Source organism: Canis lupus, chromosome 25 (genome assembly GCF_048164855.1).
Source record: "Canis lupus baileyi chromosome 25, mCanLup2.hap1, whole genome shotgun sequence".
Lineage (NCBI taxonomy): Eukaryota > Metazoa > Chordata > Mammalia > Carnivora > Canidae > Canis > Canis lupus.
Window position 1 is genome coordinate 9,236,611 of NC_132862.1, and position 14,257 is coordinate 9,250,867.

The 14,257-nt window shown below is 36.5% G+C and overlaps 1 long non-coding RNA gene across 1 annotated transcript in view; it reads left to right on the plus strand.

Moving 5' to 3' along the window:
• Positions 1 to 7,698, plus strand: part of LOC140617230 (uncharacterized) — a 56,314-nt gene extending 48,616 nt beyond the window's left edge. The window contains exon 3 of the long non-coding RNA XR_012017452.1: positions 7,392 to 7,698. This is a non-coding gene — a long non-coding RNA (uncharacterized lncRNA). The remainder of the gene's footprint in view (positions 1 to 7,391) is intronic.
• The last annotated feature ends 6,559 nt before the right edge of the window (positions 7,699 to 14,257 follow it).

The window sequence follows — 14,257 nt, forward strand, 5'->3', positions numbered from 1 at the left end:
CTGCGTCATGACATCATACTCAGTGTGGTTATGTTTTACCCGTTTCAAAGCAAGGGACTGCTGTCCTATCCTAAAGAAATCAGACCACTAGAGGAAAAAAAAATTATTTCACTTAGAAAAAAAGTACACTTAAGTATATGAACTGTATAATCAACATGGAGTGCAGTACATTTCTGTCATACGAATATTAGGTACTGGTAATATCTATTATTGGATTATTCCTAAAGACGAGGGATTTTTAATATCTAAAAATACCTATAGGTAGTTACTGTAATTGCATAGCTTTCTAGCCTAATCTATTATTTGCAAAGCAAATTCATCTATTGTAACCTAAAGATGTGTGTTACGGGGTTATTTCATACGTGGCAGATTTTCAAAGGCCTGCAATGATGACATTGATATAGTGCCACTACTCTGCTATAACCTTTGTATATTATTTAAGTGTAACAAATACTTCATTCATTGCTTGCCCTAAACTTTGCATTTGGTGACATTCTTGCTGCTGTGTTAATATCAGGTCTATTAAGCTGGACCTCATGGTCCATTACCCTTTCTTTAGATTTGACCCCATGAAGTTTAGGGGTCTTGAGCACAGTGTGAAAAAGCAAAGGGTTTCACTCTCACCCAAGGAGCTCATTAGGACTTTATAGAAACACAATAAATACTCACACAGTACTAACATTTGCACTGAGGGATGCTCACCAGACACACAGCCTGGTGTCAGAAGGTGTCCATTATTCCCTTTATCCAAGCCTGCACACTGCGTTAGCTCGCAAACTAAAGAGGGTGCTCATTTGTAATCCAGCATCTTTTTCTTTGTAGTAAAGATTCACTTACTGGTATTCTGGTTTACTGGGATTTTTTTCCCCTCCCTTTCTATCTCTTGATCCATTTTTTAGTGCTTCCGCATAAACTTTGAGTTGTGCCGTTTAAATCAACTGCCATAGTTCATGAAACAATCCCAATAGGAAGTGCTGACAGCAGAATCTGGACAGCAGGCTCTTATTCTCTCATAAACTACACTATTCATCACTAATCCTATTCGCCTTGTTAAATACAGTTTTATAATACAGGTAAATATTATCAGATTGGCTTAGGGGCACCTGCCACCAACACTGCTGCTTTAGCTTTATTTTACAATCTAGGGTGCATTAAATCTCTGATACACCTTCTCATATTTAAAGTTTTATGGTAAAGAGTTATGTCATTACATGGACTAAAATTTGATTGTATAACTATGTGCTACCACCACCATAAGCAGGTTTCTCTTTTTAAAGCAGGTTTTAGCCTGAGAGTATCATGAAACATTTTCTTCCAGGGGCTTGTTTGTAGGCAGCATGAAATGGGATAATGGGATTTCTATCCAGAAGTAGAAGTAGTTTGTAACTATGAAGTCCTTTTCCCTCCGGATGGCTTTTACGAGGTATGGTTGGAGATTCCAACGCTACTATTCAAATTAATCAGATTTTCTTGGGCAGAATGCCTCTGGAACCCCCTACAAAGGCTCTTTTCCTCTTCATACTCTGCAAATTACTTAATGAAAACACTGGATTACACAAAACAAAAGGGTTTTTCCACTTATGTCAATCAAGCATTGATGGTTTTATTTTTGTTTCTAAAACAAGAAAATGAAGGGATAATTTTGTTTTACAAAGTCTGGATGAATCACCTCACTGCATAATTTTCCAAAAAAAAAAATTTACTGGAGGCTTGGGGAAAATATTGGCAACTCAATAATTTCTAATTTGAGACCATGTGATAAGACTCACATATAAGCCAAATTTACCAGCTTTTTTTTTTTTTTTTCCTTACTAACCAGCTACTCTTTAAAGAGAAAAGTGATTTAGAATATGGGGCATGCTTTGCTTTGGTATATGCCAAGAACATTCACTCATCTTTTACTATATTAGGAACTCTGCTATTCATAATATAGATACAAAATTGGATAAGACTATGTTAGGCGTAAACAGCTTGGTGGAGCAGATTCAACTAACCACCATAAAACATAGCAACATGTACCATTAATGGAAGCTGGGATAGAGGGGGGCAGTAAGGGGACAGAAGAAGAGGGGAAAAATAGACTTTGAAGGAGAATTTTCCTAGGCAGTTAGTGGGGGGAAGGCATTTTATGCAGATTGCACAGCATGAGCAAAGACACACAGGTGTGAAAATTCCTGGTGTATTTAGGGAATAGCTCTACCGGCACACCTGAGGCAGGAAGCCTGGAGTTGGGGAAGTGATGAGAAATGTGTTTGGAAAGGTCACAGAGTGTTAGCATGTGCGGGGCTCTGGCTGTCCTGCTAAGAAGGAATTCGATATTTCTCTTGGTGACACTGAAGGAATTCAAGGATCCATTGAAGGAAATGAAAGAAACCACTAATATAGTCAGATCATTGATCTAGGAAAATAATTGATGGCAAGGTGGAGGATAATCGGGAGAGGGAGTAATTTGTTCACAGAGAATGATAGAGGCTATTACAAGAATCCATGAAGGCAATCTGTAAAGGGCTAAACTAGGGAAGTGCAAAAGGATAGGAAATAATATATTTAGGAGACATTTATGAAGTAAAATGAATATAACTTAATGACCAACTGCATATGCAGATAAGCAGTGAGAGATAAGAGAAAGAGATAAGCTTAAAGTCTCTAGACTGAGTGACTGCAAATAGTAATTCCTAAGAGTAAGTTCATGGAGAACATGATTTGGTTTTGGACAAGCTGAGTTTGAAACACTAACTGGGGAAGAACTTTAGGTTTTTGGAAATATGAATCTAGAACTCAGGGAACATGTCACGTAGAGTTTGGGAGTCATCTTACCAGAAGTGAAAAGGGAAGCCACAGAAGTCAATGGGATCAATCAAGGAGAGAGGTTCAGGGGAAGCAGAAAGACGTCCTGTTGCATTATCACCTCCAAATGACAGCAAGCTTTCTGAAATGCCGTGTTAAGAAAGCATTTAAGGCCCTTCTCAGGCATAGTGGGGAAGAGCACTAGGAATGGTGATTAGAATCCACCACTGGCTCCAGAGAGGGAAGCGATTGTATCCGTGTCAGATATTAGCCATTCCCAGTAATAGAAGGAAGGGACTCAAGAACAAACCCCTGGAGAACAGTGGTTCTTAAGGGATGGTGGAAAAGTTTGTTCTGGTGAAAGAGAACGAGAACAGAATTAGGATGAAAACAAGTCAGTGTCTAGTATTGTAGTACTTAGTTCAGTATCGCAGACATCATAGCCACAGCTATTTGTTGAAGGGATGGATAAGTTGATAAAGTCAAGTGTTGACAACTATATTGCAATTGGGGCAATATGATAACAACAATATCCCCAGGTGCTTTGCATTAAGGAAATTAATGCTTTGGTTATTTTCTCCATCTGAGAGTGCTATTTTGCCACTTTTCACATAAATGCAGAAATTAGTCTAGTGTATGATCATTTGTAATATTTGGGTTACTACTACAGAAAAAAAAAATCTTAAAATAGTAACCAGACAAAAGTTTATATGATTTGGTGTAGAAAGTTAAATTGAGAAATGAAGGATAGAAAAATAATAAAGGAAAAAAAATGAAGATGAAGGAAGAGTACTTTCTGGGAAGTACCCAGCGAGAGGAGAGCTAAAATTTTCCTTTTTACACCCTAAAAGACAAATTCTTTTAAGAACAAAAGGAGAGAAGAGATGCTTCATCTATCAAGATAATGTAGAGAATTGAATACTTCCAGCCTGCAGTGAGATGTAAACATCACTATCTTGTTATTCAGGTGTTTTGTATTTGAAGAGACCTCTTTGCCTCTGAAATTGGAATCTTCAAAAAGTAACTCTTCATCCATTAAATACTTTCTTCTGAACATCAAACCTGTGTATGACAGGGGTCAACCAGTCAAGATTGTGTGGCAGGATAAATGAAAAAGATGAGGAGGATTTAGAAACGAGTGGAATGTAGTTGCTATCATGAGGAGACAATGTTTTGGGACTGTATTATGTCTGTTCAACGGCAATAGGGCAAAGAGGACAAATGCCAACACAAAAATAAATAAGTAGACTATTCAGCAATTATAACACACATGAGGAGATGAAGTTTAAAGAAGGAAGAAATTAGATCTTCCTTCTTTGGAAGGAAGGGATTAGAATCAGCAAAACCTCTTTGGAAGGCTTTCCAAAACCTTCCAAAGAAGAACAAGAAGATTGGCAAAGCCTCTTTGAAGAAGGTAGGGTTTGCAGTGAACCTTAAGGGAGAAACACGTAAAATGCTTGTCGGTGGGCAGCAGGAGGAGGTAAGATAAGGCAGGTAACTGGAGCAAAGGCAAAGGAAGAAGAGTCTGGCAAATTCTGGAAGAAGGAATGAACTAAATGAAACACAGATGAGATCTGATGACTCTGGAGTCTCTGACTCTGCTCTTCAGCACCCCATCTTACTTCCCATCACCCCTCTTGTGTCTTCTTCGGCTCTGAGTCACGCACCGGTTGCTTGGGCTACTGCCGAAGGAAAAGGAAGTGTGAAGGTGCCCCCATGTCGCTTCTATCTCTTATGCTTCATAATGCTCTGAGATGATGCCAACACAAGGTTTTGCCAGCCAGCTTTCCCAGCTGTTGGAATAAGAATTTACTGATGTAAGTCTGAAAACCTCAGAGGATATAAAACAAAAGAGCATTCTCTAAATATGGGAAGGCAGGAATCAGTCATCCTACATAGGCTGCGAGGAAGTGCTGGAAGAGGAACTCCATATTTCTGAAATTTTCTATGTTTAAGTGTTGGAAAATATGATTTATCTTTGGATAAAAGATAAATTTGGATTTATCTTTGCTTTTTTTCTGGGAAGCATATTTTTTTGGTAAGCTTTTTAATCATGCAGATGTGATGTGCCCTACCTATTGTTCTAGGGGCAGCCCTGAATTGGTCATCTAAAGTCAGCTGTCTCTAACAGAAGCAGAGTAGCCTTGCTGTGATTACATGCTGGACTTTTGACTTTCATTTCCTAGAATTTGGTATAAGCTTCTTGATTGCAAGATCGGTATTTTATACTTCTTTGTATCTGCCACATTTTATTTTATTCTGTTTAAAACATTATTTTTGTCTTGATTAAATATTGCTTGGTCCTCTCTATCACTCAGTTATTTAACTATATTATACTGAGAGAGAGGAGGCTCTGAGAAAGATTTTCATCATCCCTTGGGGCTTTTAATAGTTTAACTCACACTTACTCTTTTAAATATAAAATTAATACATACCTCACAATAGCCAAATAGTGGGAACAACCCAAATGCCTATCAAGAGATAAATGGATAAACAAAATGTGGTATATACACACAATAGAGTATTATTTAGCCACAAAACCGAATGGCATTCTGATACATGCTACAACATGGATGACCTTAGAAACATCAGCTGAATGATGCCAGACACAAAAGGCCACATCTTGTACGATTCTATTTACATGAAATATCCAGAAAAGGCAAATCTATGGAGACAAAAAACAGATTAGTGATTGACAGGCACTGGGGAGAGTGGAAAATGAGGAGTGAATGCCTAATAAGTAGAGTTCTCCCTTTGAGGTGATAAAGAAGTTCTAGAACTAGATGGTAGTGATGGTTGCACAGCCTTGTGAATGAACTTAATACCACTGCCTGGTACACTTTCATATGGTCAAAAGGATACATTATATGTTAGGTGTATTTTGCCAAAATAAAAAATAAAATAAAAAAATTAAATCATGCTCACTATAGAATGTTTATCCCCCACTAAGTTAAATTCCTTGAGAGAGTTGCCAAGTAAAATACTATACATATATGGAAAAATTCTTCATTGTTTATCTGAAATTCTAATTTAGCTAGATGCCTATATTTTTATGCTAAATCTGGCAGCACTATTGAGAGTAGATATTTTGTTTTTGTCATTGCTTTATCCTAAGCACTTAGGATAGTATCTGGAACATGGTAGATATGTCCTCAATAAATATGTTACATGAATACAAATTTGAAAGGATATATAAAAATAGAAATGAAACTATAGAAAGAAGAAACTAAAATCATTCATAGATCCAGCAACCAAGAAAAATAACGCAGAATTTTTGGCTACTTGTACCTAGTGCCTTCTATGTATTTCGTTTCTTGGTTGTTATTACTGTAGGCCAACTGCATATCCTGCTTTTTTTCAATGATGATTTTAACATAAGCATCCATCATGCTACCAAGCTTTCCTAATAAACAAATTGTAGAAGCTGAACAATGATGTATTGTGTAGTTAGATCATTGTTTACTTACCTATTTTTCTATCATAAAATAACCTGTTCTTTAAAAATTTTTTAATTCTTCATAAAGTATGTCAGTAAACAAATTGGTCTCTAAATCTTTGTTTTTTATTTTCTTAAGATAAATTAATAGAAGAAGAGTTACTAAACAGAGGGAAATATACATCTTACAGCTGTTGATCTGTATGGAAATATTGATTTCCAAAAGATCAGGTTAATATATCCTTTTACCTGTGATGAATTCAACTGCTCATTTCAAGCTCTGGCCGTACCTTTGTGACAATATAAATCTTTCCTAATTTGAGAGAGGAAAGATAATATCTTGTTTTAATTTAGGACTTTTTTTTAAAAAAAAAGAAAATTGAACATTGTCCCACACATTTCTTAATCATTTCTTTTGTGACTAGCCTTTGCTGATTTACTTAGTGGATAATATTATTGTTCTCATTAATTTGTATATACTTATTATACATCAGAGATATAAATCCTTTGCCTGTGGGGCATCTGGGTGGCTCAGTGGTTGAGCATCTGCCTGTGGCTCAGGTTGGGATCCTGGGATCCTGGGATCGAGTCCTGCACTGAGCTCCTGCAGGGAGCCTGCTTCTCCCTCTGCCTGTGTCTCTGCCTCTCTCTATGTGTCTCTCATGAATAAATAAATCAAATCTTAAAAAAAATATATCCTTTGCTGGTCATTCTTCTAATAAATATTAGTTTTAGTTTGTTGTTAAATTTTGGTCTTTCCTTTTGTGATAAGGGTTTTATTAAAATATAGGATTATTGAATTTAAATTTTAAAAATGTTGGCAAATTGAATTTTAATAAAAAATAAATAAGAGATGGGATTGCTGGTTTATTTGTTACTATCTCTCTGGATTTCCTTTTGATCTGAAATGCTGGCAGGGTCAGCATCACCTCACAGTCTCAGAGTCTGAGAGCGGACGAAAGGAAAGAATGTAAAGAAAAAGCAAGATAAGTTGGTCATTGAAAAGTATCATTATCTAACTGGCTTCCCTTTCTCTTTTGTAGGGTCCTGTTTATTTCAGTCAGTCAAAGCCTGAATCCTTGCTCTACATACTTCAGTGTATGTAGCCTTACTGCCCAAAGCCTAGCCATACCACCATGTCTAACTTTTTCCAATTTTTTTTTTTCAGAAAATTTACTTTGCTGGTATGATGAAGATCACTTTTACACCCATTCAGTGGTTTTCAGTACTGTCTACAAATATTTATGGCACTTACACATGAAAGGTTTAGCCTTGGAAAATTCATTTTAAGCCAAGAATACCCTGTACCTAAAGTTCACAACCATCCAGTAGGATGTGAAAAATAAAGCATCAACAACAGCTCAACTCAGATGGACTGACTGTCCTGTAACAATAGATCAGAACACAAGATGATTGTTGGGGCATAAAAAGAAAATATTAGAACTTCTGCTTATATTTATTGTAGAACATATTGTAAAGTTTTTATTATTTATTCACTTTTTGATGTATACTTTACTTATTTTAGTAAATAAGTAAACATAAGTTGGAGAAATGTACTGATTTTTTTTTATTAGAGGGGAGCACAAAAATGCCTTGGAAATGACTGTAACAGATAACCAGAAAGTATAACCGTTAGGGAGAGGGGCACCAAAGAGTAAAAATGGAAGAGAAACACTGAGGAAGGCTTCATTCACATGTATTCGCTCCCCATCACAGAGCTGAATGGCATCCAAAGTTACTTTTTATATGATGGGTTTTCACTTCTTTTGAGAGTATTTGAATGAAATCTGATTGCACTAAGGAAATTTACTCAGGCGGAAGGTCCAAACTCTGCCAATGGTAAGCTAGCAGTAATTGTAGGATAAAAGAAAAAAAAAAACCTTTATGAGCCCAAACAGAATGATGTTATTTTAAATCAGTTAAACGAAGTTTTCTTTCTAAGAGATATCCTGCTTAACAATTACAAAAGACAGATAAAGGCACTGTTAGGGTTCGTGGGATAGAACTTTCTGATATATGCTATAGTGCATTCTATTTTTTAGTTATAATTATTTTTAGCATGCTTTACTACCATTTTAAAATTTGCTTTGTCATAAGTTTAACATCAGCATATAATCAGATATCTAGCATCTCCACTATTTCCTCTTCCAAGTTTGCCTTAATCAGGCAAAAACTAGGGAAATGGTAGGTGTGACTGCAGCCAACAGCTTCTGTAGTGTTTGTCCAGCTTGCAACCACCCCCTTCCCTCCCATCCTACTGAGGCTAGGCCCCTGGAGTCATTTTGAGACACAGAATTCCACCCTTCCAACTTTTATTGCGATACTAACCACAGTGTGGTGGATCAAATCTCCATGAAGATTTGGAAGTAGAGGAAATTGATGAGAGAAGAGAAAAAGGAATGAAAAACAGAGAGAAGGAAGACAGAGACGAGATTGTGAATTTTCTGGAGATTCCTATTTTCAGTACTCATTAGTGTCTTCTTTCCTTGAGGTCAGAGAATCCTCTTGAATTGCTCTGCACTCCCTTGAATCATTATGTCCTTGTAATACATTTATCTTTTTGTTTTTAAAAGCTATCTGCAGTTGGTTTCAGATACCAGCAACCAGAGTCCCAAAGCACACATTACATGTTGGCCTTCACAACTTTAGTGTGTGGAGCCAAATGCTGGCAGATAAAAGGCTGTTCACTCTCCTATTGGAAGGCATTCTGAATACCCAAGCACAGCCTCTGTTCTGCTTAATTCAGCAGACACAGTTTCCCTACTGGTTCCTTCACATACGTTAATAGTTTGTGTGATTGACCAACTACGGTTGCTGAAGTGGCCAAGGTCATTGGCTTTATCTTCCTGACAGTTACTTTTTCAATATGTTACATGACCAGAGATGTATTCTCTGCAATTAATCAGTTGTGTTACTTTAATGTGTCTGTGGTTCTGTGGGAGTATTTTTCCAGCGAAGCCATGGACTCCTGGGAGCTTTTGTCTGCAGAGGTAGAATATGATTCAATGGAGGCCAGGCTTGAAGACTCTAAGGGTTGTTTTCTCTAATGGCCTCAGCCTCGAGAAGGCAATAGGTGCACCCTTCTGAGGAGCTACAAAGCTCCTTATGGGCGATTAGTAGTTCAACTTAGGTGTCCTTTGAAAAAATAGAAAATTACTTTATAGTCAGAATAGTGAAGTCTCAATGTACTAGTTATATTTCCTTAAAATAAGAGATTCTGCTTAACTCATCAGCAAACAGCTGCTCACATAATTTGATTTGAAGGATATTGCAAGGTTCCTCTCTCCAAAAAATAATTACTTCACAGAGGACATCACCCACTCCTACAGGAAATTCCAACCTTCTTTGATCAGACGACTTAGGGAGAGCCAGGAATTGTCCCCAGAAGGTTAAACTGGAGATTTTATCTAGGAGCAAAGGAGAATCCTGGGGGTTCTATTAATCCCCTCTCATTGTACAATGGCAAATTGGTTTATTATTAGACCAATACACAGGTCCCTAGGAAAACAGAAAAGTGGTACGGGTGAGAGGTAAGTGCAGGTAAGGGGTAAAGTTAGTGGATCTTATCAAATAATCCGGGGCAGACATGGATCCTCAGAGCTGAACATGGAAGGTTGGCACAACAAGAGCCAGTACAATGACCCTATTGTGGTTGGGATACTAGAGAGATTATAAAAGAGAGACCAAGGGCAGTGTGAAGAAATGTCCTGGATGATGATACAAAAAACAAAATGCCTCAGGGCCTGCAAAGGTTTACCTTGCTATCTTGTTGATCAGAACAACTAGCTATTTGAAGAATTTATATTAATACCTGGAACTATTCTCCCAAGTTCCTCAAATATCCACTATATTTGTGGCCACTTTTGTTCTTCTTCCCCTTTTTAAAAAAAGTATTACCTTTCCCTTACATGAAGAGGATTCATGGTGGCTATGTATATATCACTACAGCAGAATTGGATGGGAACAGATTTACACCCTCACTAATTCACTGTTGCCCTGAAGTTAACCCTGACAGTGGTGAAACTGGCATGTCTTCGGACTAAGGTTGCCAGATTTAGCAAATAAAAATATGGGGCATCCAGCTGAATTTGAATTTCAAAGTCAAATTCAAATTTAATTATGCGTTCTGTATTTTATCTGGCAATTCTACTTTGAAACTAATGGGGAGTGTCTTTTTCTCATAGACATACTTGTCATATTTATATAGAAAGCAACTAAAACTGGTAATTGAATATTCAGTTTGACTCATGAAATAATTACTGGGCAGGCACTTCCTTTTTGTGAACTATTGTGCTAGGTTGTGGGGAAATCAAACATGATTAAAAAATCGTCACTTTTTCTTCCATGCTTAAAATCTAAAGGGAAAAGCATTTGTGTAAATAAACATTAATAATACAAGGCAGAAGGAAATATACCAAATAGATGGTGTCCAAAGGAAGAAGTGATTAAACTTGATGGAAATAACCTGGGTAGGACTTTGAAGAATATGCAGCATCTCTGTCAACAGAGAAGGGAGAAAGAGCATTTCAGCCTCGGAGAACAACGCAAAAGCTTGGAGGGACAAATACTCATGGCCCATGTTTGAGAAGTGGTGAGTAGACTTATACCAGCAGCACAGAATGTGCAGCGAAATGAGGTGAAGTTGATGATGAAAAAGCTAGGTTAGGGCTTGATGGCTTTTTTGTTTGTTTTGTTTTGTTTGAGCCTTAAGTGTCCAAGGTGAGAAGAGCATAAGTCCATCCTGTATTTAGGATGACACATCTGTAGCAATGTAATGACTGATGGGTGAGGCAAGAGCTCAGGGGCAAGGAGTTTCAGCTTAGCAGGATGATTGCAATTATGGCTAAATGTGGAATTATACTCATGATTTTACGAAAAATTAACCGCTTTCTCTCTAACATACTAAAAAGCCTACTTTCTGGTTTTGAAGTGGAGTAAGAACCCCTTCAATGCACCTTCTGTTGTTGATCTTGGCCTTTGACGTCCTACTTGGCCCAGACTTGTGTTTCCCTCCCCATAGCTGGCAGTTCTGTATCCCCCTGCATACCCAAGTGGTACATAGGACAGTTCTTGGGGTAACAAATATCCCTAAATCTCTATTGGACTCACCACTCTGTCCCTGATGTAAAGGGAAGTGCTTATGGTGATTACAGGGATTGGGAGAAGTGTAAATAAATTACTTAGCAAGAATTTCTTCCTTCCACAGATTTTTACTTTCATGTTCTTTATGGAAAGGATAATTTTATTTTTACTATTAAGCACGTATTCATTTACATGCTTAATGCTATCTTAACTTGAAGTTGAGTTTCTTCACTGACTACTTTTATTTATATCTGTAATAAGAGATAAAGCAAATTAATACCCATAATAGTAACTAAAGTCATGAACTATCATTAAATACTTCAGATTTTTAAGTCACTGTATTAAGTACTTTATGTGAATTTTTCTCTCATTTAATCTTCCCACTACCCTATGAAAGGCTCAAAGATGTCATTAAGAGATAATTCACATAAGAAGAACAACAAACAGATCAAGAGAATTATTAAAATTCTAAAAGGTGCTCAAAGACATGCAAATTATTTTTAAAAGATGCCATTTTTACTTATTAACCTGGTACATATTAAGAAGAAATAACTCCAAGTGCTGGTTTCAATATAGTTCCATTTACTACTAGTAAGAGAAAAATTGGTAAGACTTTTCCGGAAGGCTATTTTTCAGTAAATGAAATTTTCATACCCCAATGATATAGAAATCATATGTGAGGAAATTTGTGCCAGATAAAGATAAATAATTAGAAAGGTATAAAATATTATGATATAAGGATGTTCATTACAATATTATCATTGGAAAATGAAAAAGACCTAAATACTTAAGAATAAGAGATTTGTGAATTGTGTTTTAATTGCTGCTACAAAGATATCTGGTTAGGAGGATGGAAGATGACTTTTTTTTCATTCTTTAAATTTCTTTGAGAAAGATATGAGAGCAGTTTAAAAGTGCTTTCCAGGTACTAAGACACTATAGATTAGAGTACAAATAATATTTTAAAGAATATCCATACAATGAAGAATAAACATGGCTAAAAACTTACAGTTAATTTTTGTGTCTTTTTAATTAACAATCAATATTCTTCAAATCATAAATTTTAGGAATTATCATACAATAATGTATACATATATAATTCAGTCCAGTAGATCAGTCTTGTCATATTTGAGTCTTTTCCCATAGACTGGATTCAGGCTATGGTGAGCGAGTGTTGTTTTGTTATTTACTTTAAAATTTGTTTTATTCATGAGTGAGAAAAAAGAAGTGATGTGAGCCCCTAGCCAACCCATCAAACTCCTTTTTTTCCCTGTTTAAACGAAATTCTAAAAGAGAAAAAAATTATCTTGAGCTCTATAGCTGCTTTAATTTGCTGCTGCTAGTTCTTTAGATGTAATTTCTCCCTCAACTTACAAACTTGGTTTCATTTTGTCTTTTTGAGTCTAGTGGGCTGTCTAAATTTTTCTATCTACCTGACAGTCAAAAGAACTCCTGGTTTCTGTAAGGATTAAGTCAGGAAGCAGTTTTTAACTACAACAAATTGAAACGTTTGCACAAGGAAGTGTTGCTTTTATAAGTTATGGGAAACTTCAAATTTGATTACAAGCAACCTTTGGCTTCCTATCTGTTCAACAATAGGCCATGTTGTTAAGGGCAATTTCCATGCACAGCATGTGGGTCCCATTTTTTCATCCTTAGACATGGTTGTTTACTGTTCAGCACTGTTTATGCATTTTAATCAGGCTTTTTCAGTCTCCCTTAATAAATCACTACAAAGCAAATGTACCAAAACAAGAACTATTATGCAGTATTGGTTGCCCTTACACAATATTTGCTGCCCTCGAGTTTCACTCAGTACCCAAATTTAAAAAATAATGACAACAAGAACAAAATCCATAGCCAAGAGTATTATATTTAGAATTGCAACATTTCTGGTTAAATACCCTCTTTGAGCTCCATTCTTTAACAGTAGGAGCCTGACTTTAAAATTCAGTTCAAGCAAGAATGACTTAACAATTGGAACCTGCCATCAGTCCTTGGGACTGAAAGTCTTTTTGATGGGATGAAGCTGACAGCCTAGTTCCTGCCTGGCAGGCATTCACATGGAATGAGCCTGTATTAGTATAGATAAATGTTTAGACATTCAGGTATCTTGCTGTCTGAGAAGAGTATTACTAGTTAAGGCAATGGTAAGCAGAAGAAAAAGGAGTTCTCAGGCATTCATGCCTGAGTGAGGAAAGACAATGGCTTGTTAGCATCATCTGGCAAGCGGGCAAAAGACAGTCTGACCTATCTCTCTTCCCTCCTTAAAGCTAAACTTTCATTTGCTTTTAAATAAACCAAGGAGAAAGTACATTCTTTTTCCTCCAAGAATTTGTTGTTTGTTGTTGAATTAAATGGATTTTCTTAACTTTGGTTTCTAGCATCAAAGACAGATTATTATAAGCTGTAATATTTTTAAACGTAGACCAGAGGTAAGAGTGCCCTGAAAGAAAAAGAAGGCAAAGGACATTGTATAATGCAGATTTGCATTTTAAAACATGACAGTACATAGAATTTAGATCCATCTATCAACACTGACATATTTTACAATAGTCGCTGAAAAATTAACAGCATAAATATGTATGACAATTTGATGCTCAGGAGGAGAGGTCACTAAATACAAGAATCATTGGAAAATATTTTAAGTCAGTATAGAGAGTCTCCAAACCAAGTAATTATTGAGAAATGTTTATGTTAACCTACTTTGCAAAACATCTTGCGCTGCCCTTTGACATCACTTTATAAAATCCTCTGGAGTCCCCTGGAATTCACCAGAGGCAAGTGCTATGCATAATTCCTCACAAACCTCAGTCAGCCAAAGTGCTATTTTGGACGTGGCCTGGAGAAAATACTCCGTGAGTGAGAAATCAAATTGTCATGTGTTTAATTAAGATGTAGATACAGGCATTTGAGGATCTTTTGTGAAAGTATTCATCATGAAAACGAAAG